The 10045-nt window shown below is 43.7% G+C and overlaps 1 non-coding gene across 1 annotated transcript; it reads right to left on the bottom strand.

Annotated features, from left to right (window-relative positions):
* Positions 1-257: 257 nt before the first annotated feature.
* Positions 258-348, bottom strand: TRNAY-GUA (transfer RNA tyrosine (anticodon GUA)). Its single transcript is given in 2 exon segments — positions 258-293; positions 312-348. It is a non-coding gene; the product is annotated as a tRNA-Tyr (tRNA).
* Positions 349-10045: the final 9697 nt, after the last annotated feature.

The following is a 10045-nucleotide window of genomic DNA, read 5'->3' as shown; positions in this document are numbered from 1 at the left end:
CGCCGTTTGAATCTGCGCACGCGGACTCGTGCCCCATTGGCCGCTGCCGCCGCACGCGACAAGGGGGAGGGCGGGGCCTCTCGCGCGCCGCGGGGCCGGGGGGGGGGGGGGGGGGGAGGTACCGGCTGCCGGGGCTTCCCCGGCTCTCGCCGACCCCGCACGCCCCTAACGCCCCGGCGCCCGCGCGCCGCCAACGGCAGCGGCGGCAACGGCTCCCGGGCTGAAGGAAAAGTAGTCCGGAGCAAAACATATGCGCCTCCTTCGAGCCGGAATCGAACCAGCGACCTAAGGATTCCCGCGGAGCCGAGCCTCTACAGTCCTCCGCTCTACCAGCTGAGCTATCGAAGGCAGCTGCGCAAATTTTGTGTTCTGGGCTATAAAGCTTTGTCGCTGACCCCAACCTGTATGGAGACTGCTTAATTCGGGGAGAGCCAGAGTGTGAAACTGAATCACAGAATAGTTTGAGTTGGAAGGGGCTTTAAAGATCACCTAGTTCAAATCCCCCTGCCGTGGGCAGGGACACCTCCCACTACATCAGGCTGCCCAAGGGCCCATCCAACCTGGCCTTGAACACCACCAGGGGTGGGGCAGCTACAGCTGCCCTGGGAAACCTGTGACAGAGCCTCACAGCCTGCATTGTGAAAAAATTCCTTCTTATGTCCAGTCTAAATCTTCCCCTCTCCAATTTATACCCATTCCCCCTGGTCCTATCTCTGCAAGCCTTTGTAAACAGTCCCCATATTTCTTGTAGCCCCTTCAGGTACTGGAAGGTCGCTATAAGATCTCCTTGGAGCTTTCTCTTCTCCAGGCTGAACAACCCCAATTCTCTCAGCCTGACCTTGTATGAGAAGTGCTCCAGCCCTCCAATCGTCTTTGTAGCCCTCCTCTGGACCTGTTCCAACAGCTCCATATCCCTCTTATGGTGAGGATTTCAGAACTGGACACAGTACTCCAGGTGAGGTCTCACAAGAGAGGAATAGAGGGGCAGAATCACCTCCCTTGACCTGCTGGCCACGCTTCTTTTGCTGCAGCCCAGGATACGGTTGGCCTCCTGGGCTGCGAGTGCACACTGCCGGCTCATGTCAAGCTTCTCATCAACCAGCACCCCCCACTCCTTCTCCACAGGGCTGCTTTCAATCACATCATCCTCTGTCCTCTATTGAAATTGGGGATTGCCATGAGCCAGGTGTAGGACCTTGCAGTTGGCCTTGTTGAACCTCATGAGATACACACAGGTTAACTTCTCCAGCTTGTCCAGGTCCCTCTGGATGACATCCCATCCTTCCAGTGTGGCAATTGCACCACTCAGCTTGGTGTCATCTGAAAAATTGCTGAGGGTGCACTTGATCCCACTGCCTATATCATTGATGAAGATATTAAACAGCTCTGGTCCCAGTACAGCCCCCTGAGGGACACCAGTTGTCATGAATCTCCATCTGGACATCAAGCCATTGACCACTACTCTCTGAATATGACCATCCAACCAATTTCTTACCCGCCAAACAGTCCACCTAGCAAATCCATATTTCTCTAATTTAGAGAGAAGGATGTTGTAAAGAGTTGCTTTAAAACAGCATCTGACTTTAAACCAGCTTGACAGGTCAAGCGCCCAGCAGAGGGTTGCTGCTCCTGGGCCACCTCCCTGCTGACAGAAGGTTGGTTATCACAGGTGCTCTCAGCCCCTCACACCATGCACAGTCACAGAGTACGAATCATAAAGTCATAAAATCGTGGAGGTTGGAAAAGACCTCTAAGATCATCCAGTCCAACCATCTGCCCAACACTCCTCAAGTTGCACCAGGGGAGGCTCAGATTGGACATCATGAACAAATCCTTCACCAAAAGGGTTGTTGGGCACTGGCAGAAGCTGCCAGGGAGATGGTTGAGTCACCATCCCAGCAGATGTTTAAAAGGCGAGTAGAAGAGGTGCTTGGGGATACGATTTGGTAGCAGACAGGTATGGTTGGACTTGGTGATCTCAGAGGTCTTTTCCAACCAAGTGTTCTACAACCATGTCACAAAGTACCACGTCTACATACTTTTTGAATACCTCCAGGGCTGGGGACACCACCACTTCTGTGGGCAGCTTGTTCCAGTGCTTCACCACTCTTTCAGTAAAGAAAGATAGTAAAGAAAGAATTTTGTTTTTACTAATAACTGATCTAAATTCCCCCGGTGCAACTTGAGGCTATATTTTGGCATCCTGTCACTTGTTCCTTGGCAGAAGAGACCAGCACCCAGTCCACTACAACCTCCTTTCAGGTAGTTGTAGAGAGCAATAAGGTCTCCACTCTGCCTCCTTTTCTCCAGACTGAACAACCCCAGCTGCCCCAGGTGCTCCCCATAACACTTGTTCTCCAGTCCCTTCACCAGTTTCATTGCTCTTCTTTGGACACACTCCAGCACCTCAATGTCCTTCTTGCAGTAAGGGGCCCAAAACTGAACACAGTGTTCAAGGTGCAGCTGCTCCAGTGCTGAGCAGAGGGAGTCGATCATGTCCCTACTCCTGCTGGCCACACTATTTTTGATACAAGCCAGGATGCTATTGGCCTTCTTGGCCACCTGAACACACTGCTGGCTCACGTTCAGCCAGCTGCCAGCCAGCACTCCTGGGTCCTTTTCCACCAGGCAGCTTTTCCTGCCACACTTCCCTCTTCCCTCACTTTCTTTCCCTCTCCAGAACATCAGTGCTGCCTGGTTACAAGTGTGCGTGAGCAGCAAGAAGCACGGGTTTCATTGTACCCTGCTGTCTTGCTTACCGATCGCCTGTTCTACTCACCACACCGTCAGATTAAAAAAAGGCCCCTCAAACATGGCACCGCTTCCTCTTGTAGACGTCCGTGGAGCTCTTAGGAGAAAAAGATGTGAGCCCCTGCCATAAAGACGAGGGTTAGCAGTTACAGAGCCAAAAAAAATAGACAAGGGCATCTTCCTGCAGCCCTGACAAAGGCACTCCTGGGGGCAGCCTTTAAAGATACCCACAGTGTCTGGTCAGTTCTCAGGTGCTCAAGCCTACCACAGGGCCCAACCATCAGCTCTTTCCTTTAATTTTAATATGATTTTACTTTAATGGTCAAAACAAATCATCAAAACAACATAGGTTTTCTTATTCCAACTACATTTTTTAGGTAGTTTGCTTACAGAAAAATTGTTAACCAATCCTATAGAGGAAGTAGTCTCCTGAAGCTATCACCACCATGAAGCACAAGCTACGCTTGATGCAACCTGTGTGTCCTCTAGGTATTCCCCTACAAAAAAGTCCTAAGCTAGGAGTTATGTGTATAGACGAAGCCTTGTATGCATGGTGTTTGTACATACTATGTGCATACATACCTCTTCCCAGCCTGTGAGGGGAAAGGCTGGCTGGCAGCACCTGTGCAGGCACACAGGAACTTCAGGCCCTGGAACAGCCCCTAAGGAGGGAAAAAATAGCACACACAAAAAACCAGCTTACCTGCATTACAAAATTACTATTACAAGTAAAAATTACTATTACAAAGGTGAGCTTGGACAATTGCATCTTTCACAGGAAAAAAAAAATCCAATTTTTTGTGGTTTTTGCTTGTTTATTTACAAGTAGGGTTTGCCTGCTGCTTACCAATAGGTGTTCAGCACCAACCTGCATTCACTGCGATTCATTTTCCTTGTCTAGAAATGACAACACAGCAGGTTTCCCCACATCAAAGCTCTGACAGGAGTCTTTGCACTACAAAGGCTATAATCAGAAATTATGTAGAGTAAAAATCACCCTGAGACAGGATTTGTGTCATCAGCCTCATATGGTATGAAATGTCATCTTTTAGCATTCATTTATATTTAATTTGAAGTGAAAGGAGCCTGAAATAAAAATATTGTTGTTTAAATAAGTACCTTCTTGCGTATTCCCGTAGCAGTACAAGAGTTCTTAATTTGTAGGAAATAGATCCTGAAAACATTAGCTGAGTCAAACTACTGAATTAATAAGTACTGATGGTCTTGCTGTTAAAAAAAATAATAATTTAAATATGCAGTTGTTATGACATCCAGTAAACATTCTCTTTGGAGTACATCAGTAAGCACTTACGTGCCTCAGTTGGTTTTTGTTTGTTTTGTTCTTTTTTAATTCCATGTGTGTTACTGTCCTGTGTGACAAGGTCCAATGTCCTGAGTTTTCTTGTGCTCCTATATGACAAAAAGAGGCTGGAGATGCATCCCCCTTTCCACCTCTCTCCTTAGCTCTCGGTAGCTTCACAGAACTAGCTACTTCGGTCTTCAGAGACCCTACAAGTTATTTTCTCCAACTGTTCATTTCAGAGAATCCCTGAGAAAGAGGCACAAATTGCCAGTCTGTTTCTGTAGTGTGGTATAGCATGTCTCCACCAAAAGCCACTACTTTTGAGGACTGTCCCATCCCACCCCACTCCACAAGCCACCAGCCTCAGCCTTAACAGACTTTTGGTAGGAGAGCCATTAATATCACAGTCTCATTATGCAAGACCTGCTTTCTGCCTTTGCCTGTCCTTCCCAGGACTGCCGTGTGTGAAAGGAGAGCTCTATTCCAGCCTACACTAGAAGAACATCATCGGGTGCAAAGACACTGCTGCAGGCTCAGGGGGGCAGGATGAGGCTAATGTCACCATCACTCCAAGCTCATGGGCCTTGAGTGACAGTGGGCATACTTCCAGTGGCACTTTGCCAATTCCCTGTTGCCTTAGGATGGCTTAATTGGGTTTCCTGACAAATCAAAATCAAACATTACTTGAACCGCCTGTTGGCATTTGGATCCTGCTCAGGTTTTGTAGTGTGGCATCACACTTTCAAAGACAGGACACTCACACTCTTACCCAGATGATTTGAGAGGTGAAGGACTCTGGAAGAGACAGTGACAATCCTGTAATTTGCCCTGTTATTTATTCCTTCTTTCTAAGCTTCCTGCTAGTCTGCAGGAAAAAATTTCTATTAGGCATTCATTATGATCCTGACCAGTGGCAGATCAGCAACTCTCTTCCAGATGGGAAACAGATCCCTCCCTGTGTACAGTCGATGCTTCAAAGAATTTCACCCAGCCTCAGTGGTACCACACTGTTAGGCACTATGCTTAGTCTGTATGTGTGTTACTGGGCTCATTTTTACTGCTCCAGTTCTGCAAGTATCTATTCCCTGACAAAAGCTTGAATGAATAAAAAATATCAGTCATGGTCCTATTTCATATTGCCACGGAGCTGAAATGACAAGAAAAAGTCTGAAGTCATGTGCGGAAGTTTGTAATTCTTTGCTGCTATGCTCATCAGAATCTCATTGTGAATTCAGGCAGCCAGTTCAACATTTATCCGAACAACTAAGAAAAACAAGGATATTCCCCAGAAAGCACAGGCCTAACACCACTAACATAAAGTGAAGAATAATGAACCTATCGTAAATGATCTCCCAGTAGGCTGTTCTGAAACAGTTAAAATGGAGAAACCCAGAATCTTTGCGAGGATGATTCTCAGCACAGACAATCAACAAGGCAGCAACAGACTTCTTGCTATTGAGAGCTTTGGCCTTTGAATCCCACAAAATTCCTACAAAGTAAACTCAGAAATTAGCTTTTTTTGAATTGTGGAAAAAAAGTAGCTTATTTCCTCAGCAAGTTTCCCAATGCAAAAGCAATTGCTGCCTGTCTCATAGATCTATGGTCATAAAGGAAAATAAATGGATGATGATTGCTAATGTCAAGCAGCATAGGTGAGCACTTACAGCTTTTTACCAGATATTTTCCTTTTAATAGCCTTCAATGCCTTATCACTTCTGCCTCTAGTGACTATAATCATCAGACCTCTACACTGGCAGAAACACCAAATATGTCAATTAAAACCTCAAGTCCTTTGACTTGTTTTAAACTCAATGTCACTGCACCACTCATTCAGAGTCCAAAGCGATGTTGCTTGCATCAGCCCTGTGGGGGCTGAGCGTCCTATCCATGTTTAGAGAAATTCCTGATGAAAAGCATGGGATATTCACTGGGAAGTCTTTTATTAAAACAGTTCTCCATATGGATGCACATTATTTCTGCATCTCCTCGTGTCTCAGTACTGAAGATCCCAGCTTGTCGTTTGTACCTGAGTCATGTCACAGTCAGTTCAGTGAAGCTGCAGTTCAGAGCAATTTAAACTTACTTTCTTTTTTTAAAACTTCTCAGTATCAAAGCTTCTGAGGGGTAATATTCTATTCATGGCTTCTGGAAAATATCTGCTTTTGCTGGACTTCTCTCTAAAACACTCCTTACAACATTTTCTTGAGATGCTGAGTCTTACAGAATCAACTCCTCCACCCAGAAGAGTTAGCAAGCTCTGTGCACTTTGACTCAATAGATTGACACAGCCTTTTGGAGTGGGAAAAAGTGCCATTACCTCTGCCTAGCTCAATTAGCCTGTGTTCTGTTAATCGAGACGCAGAATAATTTTATGTGAGTTCACGAATTTTGCTTTACTATATTGACGGGTCTACATTATTCATGCTAATGTAAGGAGGGTAGAAACACAAGGTTTAAAGGCTACCATATCAGAAAAATATTAAAATAATTGAGTATATTTGGATGAGGTTAGAATTTATACTACTACATTAACCTTCATGACAACTCTGCACAAAAAACACATTCCTAAATCAGCCTGTATCAACTTCTCAAGGAGATGTATGAGTACTCAAAGAATTCTAAGGTGGCCTCTGGATCAGGCCTTGGACTGAAAAAAAACAATTGCAGTTCCCAGGTTCGGGAACGTGTTTATTTTGGAAACCAGGGAAATCACTAGTTCTAATCAGCCATACAGATGTTTTTTAAAAAGGGTTTAGCTCTTTCTCAAACATACATAGAACTTCAGAGACTGGAGATTTAGATGTCACCTGTATTAGTGGTACACATTTTCCCATGCTGTTTTGGAATTACGCCCTTGAAAGTCATCACTACAAACGCAAGAGAAGTCGACTTAATCCTTACATTTTGCCAACCCCTGGAGTAAACAATTAGTCCTAGTGGAAGGTCTTTGTAAACAGTCAGAGCTAGACTGAGCCAATCAAATGTTCACGTGGGCAAACTTTAGTCAGGCAGCAGCAATGGTGTGCTAGTAGCAGCCTGAGCTACATTCCGGCAAACAGCCTAAGTTTGATAGCAACCTGGTGATAAATGGAAAGCACTGGCTTGACTTTCTACTCCCCAGATAAACCCCTCTTCATATGAAGAAACTGGTGACAAGACTCTCCTTCCTACTCCTAACACTGATTACAATAACAGGAGTCACAGAGACAAATCTTCCAGTATCACAACTGGCAACTGCAAAGACGCCGGCCTCCGCTGCTTGCACAACTGCAGTTTACCTCTTTTTCCAAGGCAGAGTTGCTCCCATGCCCTGCTGAATTCCAGAAGGAGGAGAGGAGAGAGAGCTGAGAGTGCTTACAGCTGTGAGAGACTGCACACTTCCATCCCGGTTCCCCTTCTGCAGTCAGGAATGAATAGTCATGAAAGATCCATCCTTAGTGCAAATGTATTTTCTGAGTTTGTTCAAGGACACGAGTGTATGAGAGTTTCACAAATGTAGAAGTCTCAGGGTTAGGTTAGGCAAGATCCAAAATGTTAAATAATAAACGACAACTCTCAGGGCAGACAATAGATAACTTGAGGTTGTGGGGTTGCAGACTTACCACAGATCTGAAATAGTTCAAAATTTCCAAACTAAGAAGGGTATGGGCTGACTTCAAATGCAGGGAATAAAACAAAAAAATATGTTAGCGAATATGGCAGGGTAAAAAGGTAGTTAAAGTTAGGAGAAACAGAGAGAGCAAAGAAATAAATACTGGCATTTTGTTTCTTCCATTGTATCATGCCTTGAATTTTCCTAGTTTGAAAGCAAAAATTATGCAGGTACTCTTGACCCTTATTTCCTGCGCCCTTTCTGTTGTCTGCAAAAGTAATTGCTATTTCCAGCATTTGTCTTCAAAAGCCAAGAAGGATATAGTGGGGGAAGAGCACTATTCTTGTATGTGCAACATTCAGACGTAGGACCTGCCTTTTCCGTGTGTTTTGGCTTTTTTCTCGCCACAAACCCTACACTACCATGTGGCAACAACTGGTGAGGTCTTACTCCTTCTCTCTCACTGGACAAGTATGGAGAAGTATGGAGATGTATTTAGCAGCTCTTGCTCTTAGTAGAAAGGAAAGGTGGATCTTGGGGAAATCCACAGATTTAAAGTGAGCCACTGCAGCTTCTGAAACTAATCCCCTTGGAGGGGGAACAACACGAAACATGGTCACCCTACAGAACCACTAGATGATTTTCAGAATCATTGATAAACATTTAAGTACCTTCTTTCCTCTCCTGAATATGTTCACAAGTCCTCTGTTGTCTTAGGAATTTCCATTCCTTTCTGGCCCACACATTCAGATCTTGGAGGAAGTCAAACAAGGTTTTCATTTCTATTAGTCTCAATTGTGTGGAATTGGATTATCTATTGCCTCTTACTGTCTCTAAGAGCAGCAGTATAAACAGAGGACAATAAGCTTATAAAAACATCCATGGTAAAAATGATTCATTATTTAAGTCCAAAGGATACACAAAAGCAAAGAGGAAAGCTAGCACATCAGAAGAGACCTCTTCAGGATTTGCAGAGTGCACAAATGCACGTGGGAAAGAAGAGAGAAGTTAGGATTAGGAGGTGGTGTCTGGCAAGTATCTCACTACATTTATACAACAGCCTGACAGTCTGAAAGAAGCTTCATTTTAAAGAAAATCTTGATTACTGAGTTGACAAAACAGCCTATAACATTAAGATTTCTTATTCTGATAGAAGTTGCTTTAACCCTGGCTCATACATGGCTTTAACCAAGGCAAACACAATCAATGACTGTGCATTTCATGCAGCCAGGCTCTACAGATTACTGGTTAATAAGAACCATAGTGGCTTCTAAACCTTCTTCCAATTTCTGGTAATGTCCTTCCACCTATCATCTTTCTTTTTAATTTTTTACCTATCAAATACAAGTTTCCAAACAGCACAGACCCAGTCCAGATCTACAGGATCACTTTGGAAGTGAAATCAGATTTCCTACCAGCAAGGCAAGGCACTAGAAGTATTACTTCCAGCAGAAAAATAAAGTAGGTAGTCATTTAAAAAAAAAAAAAAAAAAAAAAAGGTGGATAACATCCAAATACAAGTCTATGCAGCGATCTCATAATCACCAAATCAATGCCTTTCATTAACAGAACAGAGAATAATAGTCTTTTCTGAAGCCTCTTAAAGTGTCTGCAAGTTGCTGCAAAAGAGGTCCTGCTTATACTGAAGCCTCATGCCTTTGATAATAAGTGTGAAGTTCACTGGGTGAATCTGAAATTTAAATAATTGAAATCACAATAACCCATTTCAAATAATTTGTGGCAATCAGGTTTCCGCAATGTCAGCTTGGCCATCAAGTCTGCTACAGATTCAAACGCTACTAATTTTCATCATCTATCATTAAGTTGTAAATAGTCAAAATATCACAAATCAGTAGAAGCCAACATATGTCAAAGCCTCAATAAAATAAACTCCACATCAAGCAAAGTGATGCAGTATCTATTAATGTGTTTGGATCGACTCTCAGTAACACCAAGAGCACCTTCCACAAATCACTACACATGCTGATAAACATGCATGGTTCACTCTCACCCTCATCCTAGGGAGAAAATTGTGTTGTGAGGGATCTTGTTCTGGCAGGAAGCTGGGGTTTTGCAGAGATGTTAGAACAGATTTGCTATAGACATACTTAAGGAAAAAGAAAAACCACAAGCCAAACAACTCCAATCTAAAATTAAAAAAGATAATTAAAAAGAAATGAAGGCTGTACCATTAAGAGCAGAAGAAAAATGAAAACTCTCTGAAAGCACTCTTAAATAGGTTGTTTCACACATGCAGAGCTGATTTTGGCTCTGATTATGAACATTACATTAATGAAGACAAGTAAATTTCTAGCTTAGCATTAAGCATTTAAGCCTTTGAAATACAAATCTTTCAATGGATAATTTTCAATTCTTCAGGATGACATGCCATCAAAATT

This window comes from Cuculus canorus, chromosome 2 (genome assembly GCF_017976375.1).
Source record: "Cuculus canorus isolate bCucCan1 chromosome 2, bCucCan1.pri, whole genome shotgun sequence".
Taxonomy (NCBI): domain Eukaryota; kingdom Metazoa; phylum Chordata; class Aves; order Cuculiformes; family Cuculidae; genus Cuculus; species Cuculus canorus.
The sequence above is the reverse complement of the archived record's forward strand: the minus strand, read 5'-3'. Positions and strand labels throughout refer to the sequence as shown.